This window comes from Dermacentor variabilis, chromosome 1 (genome assembly GCF_050947875.1).
Source record: "Dermacentor variabilis isolate Ectoservices chromosome 1, ASM5094787v1, whole genome shotgun sequence".
In the NCBI taxonomy this organism is placed as follows: Eukaryota; Metazoa; Arthropoda; class Arachnida; order Ixodida; family Ixodidae; genus Dermacentor; species Dermacentor variabilis.
The window spans coordinates 179,283,269-179,300,299 of NC_134568.1; the positions used below are offsets into that span (position 1 = coordinate 179,283,269).

Consider the following 17,031-nt stretch of genomic DNA (forward strand, 5'->3'; position numbering starts at 1 on the left):
AGTCGGAACTAAAAGTTGTATCTGCTGAAGTGCTCCAAACATAAAATTTATATGTTTCGAGCTGCTCGTAATGAACTGCTCTATAAATGATTCACGTTAGAATGTGCCAGAAAAAGAAAACGAAGACGGATAAACCTCTTCAATAGCCAGACGGCGATCGATGACGGCGCACCCCTAATGAAAGCGGTGTTCGTCTAGTTCAGACTAGGCGAGCTGCCGTATAACCCGGAAAAGACGCTCGCCATATCTCCGGACGCACGAGCTCTCACCGGAAGCAGTTCGTCATTCGGTCGCGTGACTGCCATCTGAGCCCCAAAATGATGGAGGACACGAACACCGCTCGACTTGGGCAACTGCAAGTATAAGAGGAAACAACTTGATCGATGGGAGCGCCGGGGACACGCGCTGCGAAGCAAGCCGACATGCACTGAGCCCACTTCGCGATTTATCGACACGACGAAGAGCGTCAAACACCGGCACGCGCGAGCAGCAAACGTTTAACGGCAAACGCCTCCAGTGCACGCTAGTCTGAAAAGTCGCACAGCTGGCTGAAGGCTTATCGCACGAAAGGAAAGCGTGGCAAACACTTCAACCGCTTCAACTCTTCGCGTTGCAGTCAATTGTTCCTTGCAGCGGACGCACGCTCAACCGGCTCAGCCAAGACTCGATTTGCTACGGACTTGGCGATACTTCGTGCTTCCCGATTCCTCACCAGGGTACAGCAGCAGGAAGCTTCCCGGTTAGTATAAGTGGCCGGTTTGGCGACTAATTTGTCTTCACAAGAGTCTTCCCGATGCTCACTCTACTGAGGACAAGGTATATCCTTAAAGATAGCTTGTCAGCCTTCGGTCACGCCGCTTCTAATAAGCGCAGGCGCGTCAAGCAAGACTGGCCCAACGGTATCTCCATAGCCAACGAAATGGAGACTCACAGGACAGATGGGAATACGGGATACGATAAAAAGAATGGAGGCGTAATGTACATGGCCGCATTATAGCTGGCCAGCACGCGCTTTTTCAGCCACAAGCGCTGATTCAGAAAAATCCGAGGACACCTAAGCATTTCTTATCAGTTGTGAATGAATGAGTTATGAAGTTCAATTTGAACGCCGCTGAGTGATCTTTCGAGTTACGAACTCCTTGCGGGCAAGACGCATAGCACAAGGCCGGTGCACTTCGATCCGTGACGTCTAGGTATCTTGCCCGATTGCCATAGAATCTACGGGGACGCTCCCGAATAAATCGCGGTGATTTTGGTCACGGCTTTCGTCACGCCGGGCTTGGCAATAGAAACTTCGCTTCAATTAGCATGATTTCATAAAGCAGAGTGCACGGGTATGTTACCCATGGAAGACGCTGGTTTAGCCCAGTTGGTAAGTCACTAAGCTTCTGAGCGCGGGGTCGTAGGTTCGAAACTCACTACCGCCAACGTTCTTCCGTTCGAATTTATTCTGCTTTTTATACAGTAATTCTTTCATTGCGGTTACCAAGGCGAAGTTAGAACGCAGGCGAGAGCTTGGGCTGACAAGGTGCGCGCGATAACACAGGCTTGCGAGAGCGAAGCTGACGTGGCGTCGCGGCGATGCCCTCTTCCCTTACGCACCACCTGGCACACCAGCGCGGCAGTACGTGTACCCTTTCGCCCGCCCTGCTCCGTCGATGCGGGCACGTGACGTGGCGTCGCAGCCAATACGAATTTAGGTGCCGTTTCGCTGCTGCAGACGCCGGCTTTTTCGCTCAATCCCAGGTAGCACACAAAGTCTTGAAAACGTCGTATTAAGGGATTCAACGTCTGAAACGGATTTTTGACCAAAATCGACGCATCAAAGACGTTCCAAACAAGATAGCTTAAAAACGAGGGGTGAATACGTTTTGATAACAGTGGAAGCCAGACAGCTTAAAAACGAGGGGTGAATACGTTTTGCAAACGACTCAAAACGCCACCGCCACGCCACGGCACGTCAGCCTCTTTAGCGGCTTCTACAATATTCAACAACCCATCAACGCGATCCAACCTTGCGCAAGGTGGCGATACCGTCGTCAAATCATGTGACCAAGGTGGCCACGTGATTCGTGATGCCGGGCAGCCGGGCGAGCCGGGGCATAGCCGCGTCGTCATGGCGTCGTCGCGTCACCGCACTCGCATTGCGCTGTGGTGTGTTTGCGGCTGTTCTGAACGTGCTGCCGCTGCCCTTTGCTATGTAAGTGTTGCAGTGTTTTGCTGTCAAGAAAACGATATTCTGTGATCAGTTTGGGTTGTGCGATATGTTTGTGTGGTTTTAATTTGGAAATCAGTAGTGTTTTCAATTGTTATGTGATCAAGGCGGCCACGTTATTCGTGAAGCCGGGCATAGTTACGTTATCGCACTCGCATGGCACTATGGTCTGTTTGCGACTGTTCTGAATGTGCTGCCGCTGCCCTTTGTCATGTAAGTGTTGCAGTGCTTTGCTGTCAAGAAAACGACGTTCTGTGATTAGTTTGGGTTGTGCGATCTGTTTGTGTAGTTTAATTTGGAAATCAGTAGTGTTTTCAATTGGAGGGCGCGGAGTGGAGGGCACTAATCAGCTCTTCAAGTTCATTGTCATGTTATGTGAGGCGCCTTTTCACTGACGCTGTAATTAAGGCGTTAAGGGCAGTATAAGGACGAAAGTTAGAGGGACGAAATCGTGCCTGTGTGTCCCTAGCGTCGGGGTCGGCCGCTATGCGTGATCCTAACAAGAAAGCATTTTGCAGAATGCGAAGAAAGGCGGCAAAATTTCTGTCTGTTCGCACCTTGCCGATCTCCGCAATAGAGCCATCATCGTGGTATTTTAGTCTCCCGTTTAGCAAGAGTGTTGCAGACAAGGGAACTGGTTCAAACAGGCTTTTTTTTAATGATTCACTACTAGTGCGGTATCCCAGAAGGTGAGGTCAAGTGCTCGCCCTATTTTCTTCCCTCGCGCTACAGCGCACTGACAGAATTTTGCGTGCACCATACCGTGCTTTTATCGTTTGCGCTTCAGGTTCTCGATTGTGTTTTCGCCCCCTTTACCCACGTGATGGGTATTTCATGGTCTTACCGGGTACCACATGTGTCCATATATTCTGTCCAATATATGAAACGGCCAAATTCGATTTTATTTGACGCCTCAAATGGTAGTAATGTATTGAGTCCCTTGTAGCTTTGTGCTTGTTATCAATTTTACTATTTGGCGAATGGATACAGCATGTACGCTGCATAACTAGCTTGTGCATACTGCATACGTGAGTCGAGTATGCCCTTGGTATAAAATAACTTGTATGCTTTAGGTAGTACGATTGTTTGCAGTTTGGGACATGTGTCGGAATGTACGCTGTGCGCCCTTCGCGCTTTACGGCGGCCTGCCGAGTTCGTGCGGGTGCCATGTGTGCGCATGGAGTTCGCGAAGCGCTCTCGCAGTTTTTTTTTAATATATATATACATGTGTTCTGTTCGCGCGCTTCGCACAACAGGGCATGTCGCAGTTCTTTGTCCTTGTGCAACACATTTTCCTAGCGTACGTCTGTGCATTATTTGATACCGGTTTCACACGGGGCTCTTTTAGCCGCTATCCAGTCCGTTACAAATCGAATTTCTCAGTCGTGATGGCTCCTCTGCGCAAGCTACGAGAGTGAGCCAGTCGCATCGATAATTTCGATCCGGATCGGGCTTGATCGCGATCGAGAGTGGTCGTGTGACACCGGTTTTACACATGGCTCCCACATAGGGAACACCTTAAGTTCAATGCTACTGAGTGAAGAGCAAGTGCATATATATGCCAGTGGTGGTATGTGGGCAAGTCTCTCTGGTGAAGCCAATACTTGTGCATTCAAAACATTTCAATTACCAGCGTAGTGCATCAATGTGTCTACTTCGACAAAATAGAGCACCAGTGCAGATATCTGGACATACCTGTCCAGGGCAGCAAGTGTGTCTAGATTGAAACCACTACCAGCATGTGCGGCAGTTCTATTTCCAGCAGCGGGACTGCACAATAATCAGTAGGGTGCTCTCAAGCTGTTTATCTATGAAGCTCTGCCTGGACTGTGTGCCAAATATTTTTGGACGTGAAAGTGGGGGTGAATTGGTAAACATCAGTGGAACTGTGCCTGGACTTTGTGGCAAATGTTTTTGGATGTGAAAGTGTGAGTGAACTGGCAAAGAATTTGCTCTGGGCTACATGTGTTAAACGTTTTTCTCATTCAGAGTGCTTTTTTTTTTACTTTAGGAGACTGGAGATGTGCGCAAAGTGTGACATGTCAGTGTGCTAATTAATGTATTTGCTGGCTTGCAAATTATTCGTTGCAACCTTATTTTTGCCAGAGAGGTACAACTTTGCCTCTTGTAAAGGGCTTTTTAGATAAAACACTTACTATTTATTATGACCATTGCTTCCTTTGTTACACAAATGCAGCTTCCAGTGCATTCCATTTTATTTCCATGTTTATGTAAGTTTCTTATGAGGCTTGCATATTCATTTCTCACGTTCTGGAGTGGCATGATGCAGCATTACTGTCTCATCGTTCGCTGTACTACAGTAGTGTTCACTTGTTACACTGAATCCCCCGTTTAAGTATTCTGTACTAATTTCACTTTATTGCTTTTTTGTTGTATGGTTATTTTTCTCGCCATTACCTTCTTTGATATATCCTAAAGGCAATATTTCCAATTTTGCATTGTTCCCATTTTTTTTATTTCTGTCACAGGATTGTTTTATGATGGTATGCGGTGGTATTTCTTTTTGTGCTCTTTTCAAGCTTCTAGATGATTGGTAACATTGCTTGGAGGCAGTTACCATCCAATTCATAGTCTTGCATTTTTCAGTCTACTTCTTCCATTCGCTCCGATGTCACTTCTGCATAACTCTAGTCCATCTAATAGCACGCGCACTTTACTATGATAAATTAGACACTTTAGTACACTCCAGGTTTTTCTGTTCATTTTTGTATGTGTACTTGGAATTTTGTTTATGTGCTAGTGAATGTTCACTTTCGAGTTCATTACGAATCCTTTCTGCGACTTTTGTCATTGTTGATGTACTTTTATTTCTATTTGCATTTCTCACACAGTTTGTTCGAACCTTGCATAAGCATTACATTTTAATAAAGTGTTCTTGCTTTGTCACAATGTTCTCATTTCATGCGCTCTTGGCATGAAGGGCTTGGTCTGGCCACCTGCCAAGACGTGGCCATTTGTTCTTTGCAGGATGTCATTCCCATTGTGGTTGTAAGCATCGTAGCTTACTAAAGGCGGTATTAAGGATTTATTATTCCTAACAGGCTCATTTTCGTGCGACTTGGTAGACGATGCGCCGGCCATGCGTGGAACAGTGCTTGGCACTGCGCCATGGCTCTTACAGTCAACACCGACGCTTCTACTCATCTGGGGCGCGATTGGAGATCGTTGTTCGAAACGCCCGATCAGTTTCACCTCACGCGATCGGCCTAGGCCGTGCCAACGGGTGCGGCTGACGACGTCTGCGCGGCATAGGCCAGTCGCGTGAGGCGAAACTAAACGCGTGTTTTGAACAACGATGTCTGATCGCGCCCGTCACCCGCGAAAATTAGCTTCAGATGATCGTAAACCTTTCAAGACCGCTTCTAGACCGGCTTTTTGATAACGTCCTAAAGACGTTTAGAAATTGGTTACGAATAGTTTTGGCAAAGGGATTACTTGTGTCTTTCCCAATCCTATTTCTAGACCAGCTTTTCGAATATGTCTTGCAGGCCTGTTCTAGATCGTCTCAAGAAAGTAATTAAGCCGGACATTAGCAGAAATATCCGACGTTTTCCCGCCGAAGTTCTCTCATTCGTGTCTTCTTTAACCCGTTTTTATCGTCTTGGATAAACGCTACGAAAACGTTACGTATCTCTTTTGTGCTACCTGGGATAGGCCATTTGATGTTTTCGCATCGAAAATGACACATATATTTCGCTTATCGTAAGTGGACGTGAGTCATGCTTTTGCTCCCCGCAGTAGCTCAGTGTCCATGGCGTTTTGCTGCGGATCACGAGGTCGCAGTTTCGATTCCCGGTAGCGGCGGTCGCATTTCGATGGCGGCGAAATGGAAAAATCGCGTAAACAACAGGCAGTCAAAATTAATTCCAAGCCCACCACTACGGCGCACCTCGTAACCTATTGTCTCTCCGCGGGACGTCAAATCCCACAAGTTTATTTTAAGCCGTGATATTGCTTTGTCCTTGAGTGGGCCATTTGATGTTTCCACATCCAAAGCCCTATTGCGCTTCTTGAAGGCGAGTTGACTGTACGAACGCTTTTTACTGGTAGCGAGCGTACGAGTGTATTCACACTGACTTATCTACTCAAGCAGCGTCCAGACCAGCGCATCGCAATTGGAACGTTCCCGTCCCGGGTTAGCGGTCGAGGCTTGCCTCGTCGTGCTAGAGCGCAAGTGCTGAAGCTGTGGGTTGGCTGTGTGAACGTGTTTGAACGTTTATACAGACAAGGACGTGTGGCGAGTCCATCGTGTACGTCTTGCGGTCGCTGCGAGACACTTCAGCACCCGATATTAGAGTGTCCCGCTTTCAGTGTGCAGCTCATGTCGCTAGTGAGGGACTATCATCTCCTTGGCCTGCGGTGTACGACACTCGACGAATGTTTGTATCCGAGTTGTTGTGCGTCTCGACGCGTTCAGGCTCATCGCGCTCTTATTACTTTTCTAGAACAACCTAACTTAGATTCACGTTTGTAGCTCAGGCACTATTTCTTCTATTTAACATTCTGTAGTAGCGTGACCTCCAGTGACCGACCCTACTGTGTGTGATCTGTACTGTGTGTTCTAATTGACTCTTTTAGATTTGTCCTGATGCTCACTCTTTCCTCTTGCCTCTCTTCCATTTCTGTGTTTCTGTCACATTCTTTCTGAAGAATAGGCAGGCCTTGTGCCCCTTCCGGTGGCAGTTGTCAGCCTGCTTCTCGCTTTCCCTTTCGTGTCAAATGTATACATGTTTTCAAAACAAAAAATAATATTATTATTTATTACTTTTCTGAGCGTTTCATTTTCTCATCTATCTTTTCCTATTTCCCCTTCCCCGAGTGTAGGGTAGCCGATCAGGCGCGTCCTTGGTTAACCTCCAAGCATTAAAAGTAATAGCATCGGAAAAGACATTGCTAAAAAATCGCGGTCCTGGATCCTATTCCTTCTCTCACTTTTCGCGCTTTGTCAGTTGCCAGAGCGATGCTCCGCCCGCCTCATCAATTGGATCAGTCGGGCGTGAACGGTGGATGATAAGAATGGCATAGAATTAGCAGAAGGCATCGCCAGAAAATCGCCGCCCATTCTATTGATAAGGCGGGCGGAGCGTCGCTCTGACTATTGTCAAAGCGCAAAAAGGAATAGCATCGGAAAAGCCATCGCTACAAAATTGCGGCCCAAGTGAACATCGTGCACAGAAGTGTTATACTATATGAATCATTCCCTAGCGCATTTCAAACGCAACCGTATTATCGGCGCCTTCCTGCCATTTTGTCAGCTTTTGCAGCCGCTATATATAGCTGATCCGCGCAGCACACGTATCTGGCAAGTGCTACGCGGATCAGCTAGCGCACATGCAGCTAGGATGGAAACAATGTTCGGCTATGCCGAAGCGCAGTGTACTAACGCTTTCCATAGTCCCGAAGTGTTGAAACGCCGGCAGCTCTTCACGTTCAGGCGCCGCCGCCTCAGTACGCGCGGTACGCACTGAATGTGCCCAACTCGCATGGCAGGTGGCGCGATGTGTGCGATATAGCGGCAGCGCTCCCGTGCCAGCTCGCGAGGCCTGTAAGGAATGTCTATCATAATGTGTTCTGCTCGTTGGCATGTCGAGAATCACGAAAGTTCCCTCGAGCCCGAACGACCCGGCAGGCAATTTTTTCCGTGCCCCTCGGCTGTTGTGTGCAGCCAGATTTGCCGCGATGGTCGGCATCAATCAGTCAAGCGATAACTCAGCAGTGTAGTGAGAAAGGCTCGCGGTGGGTCCATCTGACAGCAGTTAGGAGCGCTGGACCGCGGATGATATGTTGCACTGAATCTTCCTTTGTTTAGTACATGCGAAGCCGAGCTAAATTAGATATAGGGAAAAGGTGCTGATTACTCATGCGCGTATGTTATATAAACGCACGTAAAAGGCGTTCGTATGTGTAAGAGCAGATATTGGCTTATACGAACACAACAGTATGCTGGGCTTCTAGAGCTTCAAGTAATCAGCAGTTCACTCTATGGTTAGGCTTCTGTTTCCGAATTCACTACAGCGAGGTGCATTCTGAAGAAATGGCTTCGCTGTGAAATAAAATTATAGCAGTAGTGTTTATTTGTTTCAGTACGAGGTTAGATATATCTGAATTGAATGATCAGTTAACAGTTCCAAAAAAAGTTATGACCAGACTGAGATTACCGAGTCATCACGTATTTTCTGTTTATGAGAAAATTAGGTGGTGTCTGTGGGGCAGTTAAATATGATATTAGCTGGTAAACACACCTGAACCTATGCAACACGAGCGCTGAAACCCAGACACGATGATTACTTTTACTTTAAAAGCTCTTTTGCTAAACTGTTTCGCGAGGTGATGGCACTTGGCTTACGTATAGCCCGATGCAACTGCAAGTGAGAGAGAAAGAGGGGGGGGGGGAGAAAAACACGGGTAGTGCAAGCGCGGGAAAGGGCGCCAATCCGCTAAATGATGGCGCTGCAATTTCATCTGTCGCCAGGACACGAACGATGCTGATCTGCTAAGTGAAATCTGATCAGGAAAAACTCGTCGAAGGTATAGGCGATGCTTTGGTAGTCAGCCGGTCTTTCCCTGCGTGAGCCAGAGGCCCGAGAACTCGTTTCAACGCGAACGCGCCAAAATTCGAGACGCGACTACTATTTCCTTGAATCAATTTTCAGCGAGAAAGCATCGGGCAACGCGGGAGCTCGTCGCTCCTAAACGTGTCAAAGGAAGCGCACGATGGCTCCCGGCGAACACTCGGTCGCTGTCTGACAGGGTGAAGTGGAGTGAAAAGTTTTGTGACAGTTGCACGCACGCGCAAGTTTTAGTACCGGAGTGTGTGAAGTTTCTAAAGGGGCCGAGTGATCTCAATTTCACGGCATGCGCAAGTTACGTAATTTGAGCGCCCTGCTACGCGACCATCTCTCGTCTTGTCATCACATTTCTTCTGGAGGGCCCTTTGTCGAACCTTTTCCGTTTACGTGCCAACGCATTCATGTTTTTCTCCGACTTACAACATCAGCGCACCCATTCACTTGCGCCGCCTCCAATGTCGGGGAAGCACCGTGCCACATGATTACATATTTATAACGAGTTTTCCCGACTTGTGCCCGTGAACAGAGGGAGAGCGAGCAAAAGCAGGCCCGTCATCGCTGCCTTGGCTAAAAGGTTGGCCCATTACTAAATCTGTTGGCGGGCATCATTTCTCCGGCGCTCGTATCCCCGCAGTCAAAACAGAGAAGTGGGGGCCTGTGCCGATGAATAGAGCAACTAGAGCGCAATCTCCGGAGGCCAGGATCAATAGAGCCCCTCTGACGTTGCTCTCTTCTCATAAACGTCCATCACGGGGCCTTTTCCTCGTTCTGCCCGCCGACGGCGTTTGCCCGCACCTTTTGACGGGCTTGCCCACCGTCCCGCCAGATCCCGTTGCGAGATGGCCTGGGCGCGTGCCTTAAATCCTTGATGGATGCAGGTAAGCGGCGCGAGTGGCTCGGCCCGAGATGAGTGGTAAATTGCGTCCCCCTGGGGCGGCCGGCCGCGTGCGCTGGGCGCTGACCCAGATGCGGCCGCCTCTGGCATTCCCGGAGAGCTATTTTTAGCCGGCGCTCCTCCCCCTCCTCTTTCCTCCGGAGAGAAACGACCGTGGCGGAGGCGGCACGTGGTGACCATGGCGGACGGGCCATCGATTGGCATCCCGGCCGACGCCAGCGCCCTCGACGACGGCGCGAGCGCTCCCTCTTCCGGGATGTCCGCGGGAGGAGGCGCGGGACACGCATCCACCCTTCCTGCTCCCGCGTTCGACTCCCGACCAGCTGGAGGAAGAAAGTCGTGGCGCGCGGGATTAACTATCAGAGCCCCCCGCTAAACCGCTGCTCGCAGAAGCGGAGAGACAGAGAGAGCGATGGAGTGACGGAGCGGCTGTCGGAAGCAATTGGAAAGCCTTTCTTCGAAATCTAACCAAAGATAAAGAACGAGATTAGATCCGTCTTCGTCGAGGAAGCGATCGACGACCAAAGAGGAAACAATGTCGTCGCAAAGGAACGTTTCATTCATCGAGAGATGGTTGCAGCGTAGATATTTTTTTTTCGGCCACTACTGCTTCCTGACAAAAAAAAAAAAGCGACTGCGAGTCAAGTGCGGCTCCGCGCCAAGCTTTAGGAGCTGAAGACGTATTACGCGCGCACGTGGTTTAGAGAAGGCCAGGCGGTCGTCAACGGTAGGGGAAGCGAAAATACTTTTCCGCCGTAGGAGTTCGAGATACGGAATCGTAAATCTCGAAGCGGGGAGGGTCGGCGTCCGCAGCTCGGAGCTGCTCCGATGCCGTTCAGCTGTGAGCGAGCGGTCGTTTCCGGCCCGCGCTGCCTTCGCGCCGCGCTCGCCAGGGCGGGGCCGCCCGAAGCGGGAGTATCGCCCTCGTCGTCGTGCGTGGCGAGCAACGATGGCCAATAACAGTAAAACGCTTTCGTAAAGCAGCAGAGAAAATTGGGCGAATATGGCGCTCCCCCGCTTGGCCCTTCCACAGAATAAACTAGGCTGTGCTTTTATCAACGGGGCATGTCAGGTCGGGGGTCGCGCTCGATCGTTCGTGCTACCTCCCTTTCCTTCTTTCTTGCCATCTCTCTCCGTCTCCCACCTCTCCCTCTCTCACTTTTCCCTTTTTCAGTGCCGCAAGGACAGGTGTAGTCAAGACACCAACGAAAACGGTCCTGCCTGCAGTTTCATCACCACTCGCGTGGGGGACCCCCCGTCGCTATTTACACCCTCGATTAACATTGACAGGTACACAATACTGGACATTTAACAGACTTATTCGTCGCTAAAGGGGTCATTAAATGGCGAACGCGTGCGCACAGGTCTCATGCTTGCTGTCACGGATATCAGTCGCATCCACGCCCCCCCCCCCCCCCCACCCCGCTTCACCCCCTGTCCTTAGAAGCTAGAGAATGAAGAAAAACAACAGCCGGCGCCACGCCTCGCACATATTCATTTTTTAGAAGCCATATACTGCGTACTGCAATTTACACCAACTTGGTCCGAGTTTATCGGTGATCTAATAAAAATCAAAGGAGCCACAAGTGGAAACGTGGGAGATCTCGCAGAAGACCAACTTTATTGCTACCTACCCGTTCCTGATGTAGACGATAGAAAAACGTGGGTAACCAAACGCATCAGTTTTGTGGCAATGGTTCACCGCGTAGGAGGCGAACCATCCACTTGAAATGTGAGATAAAAGGTTCTCTTTATATACCATGACGACCTAAATAAAAGGAGGGGAATGTTCTAATGCTAGCAGTGAAGTTCCTGGAAAGGACTCAGAGGCACTCTGCGTTCTTTTCTCTCTCTCTTTCTCTCTCCGCGGCGCCCGCACGAATTTCACCCCAGGGAGCCCTCTGTGGAAGAACACGCGGCACGCCGACCCGACGCGGTCACCGCCTATCAGCTGCCGCGGCAGTGCCAGCCGAACGAGCACTCTCCCGAGCTCGATCAGTAGTAACGCGTTCACGGCTGCACCACGCAGCTCAGACGTACTGCAAAGAAGCCAACAGGGATCGGTGGTGCCCGAGAGGGCGGACAGAAGTCACTCTTAAGCGTCGTGGTATTTTCACTGCGGAACTTGGATAATTTTACAATGTTTCATTCCATTTTTTTCTGTCTTACTTCTTTTTTTACGACGTGAGACGTTAATGTTCGAGCCCCGTTAAATGAAAAGCAACGACTTGACCAGCTTTTCTTCTTTTTTCTCTTTCTTTATTTCAGTAATAAACCCTTAAGGACCGTACTAACGATTGATGTAGTCCACGATCCTCTCTTAACTGCTGGCCCGCTCGTGTCCTATCGATTATTTTAATCAATCAAGACTTCCGTTGGTTGCCACCTTTTGCAGTTTTTCTTTTTTTTAAACATCGATTCTGGTGTGTTTTAAACTTGACTGAAAGGCCTTAAGCCGCCGCCCCGGAATAAAGCCCTAGCTTAGGCCCTAATGTCTGCGAGGGGGCTCATTATCATGCCAGGCAGAGGTTTCATGCTCCTCGTCTTCGCTCTGCAAACACCGAGCGGAATAAAATCTACCCGCGCGGACGGACAGTGTAAGCTCCCGCACATTAGTGCCCGCGCACCGCCTCTGCCGACCTTAAACGCGCCCCCTGACAGCCGGTCACGACCGTCAACCCATGGCACTGTTTTCCTTTCTTCTTTTTAACGTTAGAATGTAGCGAGAGTTTGGTTGCACGACGTGCCACATACAATAGGGACCGAAGCTCTCGGCTTAATCCACTTTAAATTGTTGCGAACTTGGCGTTGCCGTTGTTTCGCTGCGTACAGCACTAAAGGATGAGCGCGGGAATCGAGGCCGACAAATCTCCGCTTCCTGTCTTCAGCGTTCTTCTTTGCATTGAGAGTGCGTTTGTGTAATTACCTTTTGATTAAAAAATGTGGTGGAACCAGCAGAAAAGGCCAAGCGTATAAAGCACCGACTCTAATGAGCGTAACATGCGGAGATCGTTTCATCGCGCCCATAATGCATAGCAAAGGATTTGGACATAAAGTTTTAACCTCCCACACAAACTGTAGCGCGCACTGCTTCGGCGCCTCATCTGAATGTTTTATGCTTGAGCAGTGTCTGAGCGCGTTACGACAGCAGCAATGTACATTTTAAAGAATTTGGTTATTTCTGGAAACTTTCGGCGTCCATTGCTGCTCTAATATGCTCAGTAACGACCGAGAAGCCAGATATATTTTTTAGGCTCAACGTGATAACTGTAATTTAAGATGACAAAAGCAGAAGTGTGTGTGGCGGGATGAGAAAGAGAGGGGGGGGGGGAAGCGAGTAGCAGGCATGGCACTAAAATTGTCTCTGAGCTTCTTAATTTTTTATAACCTGTGTCCACAGAGGTAGCTGGAGGCAGCTTCTGTAGCCAACAGAAGCTCCTATATTTGAAGGAATCTATATAGCCAACAGCTTGCGTTCACTCTTTGTCTTCTCTGCTCCCTTATTCGTTGCAAAATTGTTACGGGACGGTATAATGTAAGCATTCCTTTCGTTATATTCCATTTATTTTTTGTCATCCGCCGCTCACGACCAGCTGATTCAGGCGATAACGGGGGTAGAGCGCCGCTCGGACCCCAGAAGAAGCGTGATAAGGAATACTGGCTGTAGGAACACAATCGTTACATTATCAAGACCATGGTTTCTGCATTCATCGATCAGGAAAGTGACTCGGCCTATCAGTAAGATGTTGACAATGCATCTTGCTGACAAGCAAGATTCGTTAAACAGAAACGACAATGCACTTCTGTCTAACGCACGAGGCTGGGTAAAAAAATTGGCTGAAGGCTTAGCTTGGTTAAGCCTGGAAGATTGCGAAAGCAATACCCTTGGCTGCGCCTTGGTTCGGCTGATGGTGTGGACATGGTTGCCCTTTGTTAAACTTATGGCTATACATCATCCGACATAGCGCAAGGCAGCGCGCCGACCACTGCGAGTAGCCGAGCTGTAGCCCCATTTGTCCTCCTAGCGTGACGTCACACCAGCGAGCGCCCTCTCTCGGTAGCGCCGCAGCAGCGGCGCGCAAGGCTTCGCCTCCACCATCGATGCCGCGATCTGGGGCCCCGTCTCTCGGTCTGGCGTGACGTCACACGGTCACGTGACGCGCAGCTGTGTAAGGAGGCGCCACGACCACCGATGGGCCGAAAGTGCGAGCAGTATTGCTTTCGCAATAAAAGCGAAAAATCTCGCGGAGCTCTTGATCCGTTTTAATATTTGGCTCGTATATTTTGCAGTGCTGCGTCCTTTTGTTGTATTTATTTATTTCTGCAAGGTTAATTTCCGATGTTTCTTGTCTTTCGTGTTTTTGTTAACTATAAACCTTAAAAAATCCATTTGGGGCTTATGTTGTCCCCAAACAAAAGTCGTTATCTGTCTTGATAGCAGTTACTTTCGTTAAAATGCTGCGTCCTACACTTACCCGTCAAGTACGCTATACTAAATGAAGAAAACTCATGCAAGATGTATTACGATTATTGTTTTGTGAAAAGATAAGCCCTACAGGGTTCAAACTTTTCTTAGAGTGTAACTCTAAAATCTTCAGACAGCTCAGTGCATCAGCCAATTAAGCGTGCTGCATTCCAGACGAGGTGCTGTCGTCCGTACTCGCTACACGGACAGGTACAACACAGGGTGCAGCGGAAAGCTTTCTTTTGGAGAATTTCTTCTGCGTTTCTGGGTGCACCTCAAAGAACTTGAGGCTGAGTTCACAAAGGTTTTCGTTCCTAAGTAATGTTTGTGGTTGACCGGCCGCCTTTACTAATAATATGCCCAGCATGACGATTCGTTGGAAATTTATCTTATGAACAATTCCAACGTAAGACCACTTTTTCTTTTTATGAATATCGGCCCTGGTCTCGTATTCCCGACAGAGTTCGCAAGCTTGACTAAATCGTAAGAACAGCCACCAGGCAGTCGTAATAGCTGGCTCGCCAATGACAAACAGTTTTTGCTAATGAAAAGTCTTGCGAATCACTCCCTAGTTCCCGGCACCACCACCACCAAAAAAAAGAAGTAAAAAGAAAGAGGCTTCTATTTTCTTGGCAAAGGGCCAGAGGGTCTGCGCTGCACCATCACAATCAGTATGCGGTATCAGCCATTGGGGCGGCGTGCCGCACTATTAGGAGCATTTCTACAGCAGGATCAGGTCGCGGCATCTCAGCAAGGGGCGGCTGTGGGCGCAGAGCGAAGCTCTTGCCTCGTTGGCCGAGTTTTCGCTTAACACAAGAAGCGTTGCTGCCAGACCCGTCAGCAGCTCACGCGCGTTGCCCGCATGCAGCCAAGCGACAGTGGACGCTCGCGGGGATCAATAGAGTTGTTCCAGCGTCCAGCAGCGCAGCCATGGCGTGCCGCCAGCCTGTTCCGTGGTGAGCACAAGCAATGGCGCTCCTCCCTCTCCTCTCCCGAGCGGCCGGCCGAGCGGCGCCCGACCGCGCCCAGGCGGCCGCGCACGTCCGACCGCTCCCCCCGATTGCGCGCTGCATTCCGCCGCGCTGCTCCATTTGCTGGTGGCGCCGTGCCAGCGGCGATTCGCCAACGATGCTCCGGATCGCACGCTGCTCAGCGAATGGCCCGCGTTCGCCGGCCTCGGCGGGCGTGCGCTGAACGATGCTCGCGCCGTTCGAGCACCTATTTACATTCCAAACTGTCGCGTTCAGACTTTCACCGTGCGTCGGGGCTCAGTGTTTATGCTACGGCTCCGTGCACGCCATGCGTCGAGCATTCGTTCCTCTCGCTCGGAGTTTTCTTCCGGTTCTTTTTTTTTTCCCTCCTTTTCCAGTAGTTGGGATGCAGCTCAAAGTTCGCTGTTTGAGCGTGCTGCTGGGAGCAAAACAGCCGTGCGCAGCGTAACCACAAACAGGCACGGAACGCGTCGCGGGGCCGCTGACAAACAGTCCAACCGTCGGAAGCGATGCCGCGAACGACGAGGGTCGAAAAGGCCGTTATTGTTGCCGGAACGGCGGCGGTGGATCGACGCTAGGGTTTATAGAGTAGCTATATAACCGCGTGATGTAGGGTGCATTTTTCTTACACGGTGCAGGCGTAGGTGCGCGCCCCGGTCTCACATCGCTTTCAGGCTCTGATCACGGTATATATACTCTCGGACGCTAAACGTCGCTCGCTTTCGTGTCTGTCGTACTGTGTGTATTGGGAATCCACGGACTCTGCCGTCTAAAAATCTCGCGGTGATCGCCTTACTCAACATGCGAATCTTTTTCTGGATTATATTATGAAATATGGTAAACGATTTAGCCTTGCTGCGCAAACGTAACGGTCGTCTGCTTTAATCAATATCTGAGAGAACACTCCCTCAAGCGTCCCATTCTGCCTCCCCCCGTTTCCTTTTCTTGCAGTGACGTGCGTGCGCGCGCCTTTCGGAAGGGCAGTTTTTTATTCACAATAGTTACGTTTTAACGCGACAGCGTTAAGGGCCCCGTGTCGCAGAAAATCCGGCGTCGGAAGTTGGCTCGGTAAAAAGATTTTCGAACCACCCATACCTAGGCCCTCCATGTGGCGCCAGGAAGCTACTGAACTAATTGAATTTCTCAAGCTAAAACACGTAGAAAAATCGTAAAGTACGACTTACACACAACTTATAGACACGATAGCGTCGGATTGTAATTTGACTGTACGAGAAAACATAATTCTTGTACGCGGAAACTCAAAGAAACCCCTTTTCCGGCGTTTCTACCATACATAGACCGGGCACGGCGTCCGCCATTTGCGCGCGCCGGCGCGTTACTATCTCGGCGGCCACAGAGCGGCGCGCCCGGTTCCTTGCAATACCTCCAGATAGCGCTCGCGGCCCACGCATTAGGCCGCGCTTCTACCAAAAAGCCCGCCTTCGCGCATAGCGTTTGCGGCCAGCGTTTCCCAGTAAACGTTACGGTTACATACGCTCCAGTTGCCGGGAAGCGTGAGAAGCAGTCAGGGACCTTTGAATGCTATCGCGTTCCACTCTTAAAGGCGAAGCTTTAGCGTCCTCCATCTTTTTTGTGCCACCAAAGAAGCGGTCGTATTCTGCTGCTCCTGTTTGATCAGTTCGGCAGCGCATGGTACCTTCTCGGAGTGCGTCCACTTATACTACCAGTTCTAAGAAGATTAAGCCATGGGAACCATTGCTTGTTTAATTAACGGACGGCATGTTTGTACTGCCCTAAAGAAAGTGTTCGCAATCTTGCATCGACTTCGCGTAGCCGTGCGCTTGTAAGAACGATTCGTTGTAGGCGAACACTCGCGCGCTGTCCAATCCCGATAACCCAATGCGCTTTTACGG

The 17,031-nt window shown here is 49.8% G+C and overlaps 1 protein-coding gene across 4 annotated transcripts in view; it reads right to left on the minus strand.

Annotated features, from left to right (window-relative positions):
* The window catches only part of LOC142588510 (innexin unc-9-like), a 73,678-nt gene that overhangs the window by 40,206 nt on the left and 16,441 nt on the right, over positions 1-17,031 (minus strand). Inside the window, exon 2 of one of the 4 annotated variants that reach the window (XM_075700344.1) lies at positions 270-353. The exons of the other annotated variants lie outside the window; for them this stretch is intronic. The gene's annotated coding sequence lies outside the window, so the exon portion shown is untranslated. The remainder of the gene's footprint in view (positions 1-269; positions 354-17,031) is intronic. 4 annotated transcript variants of the gene reach the window in all.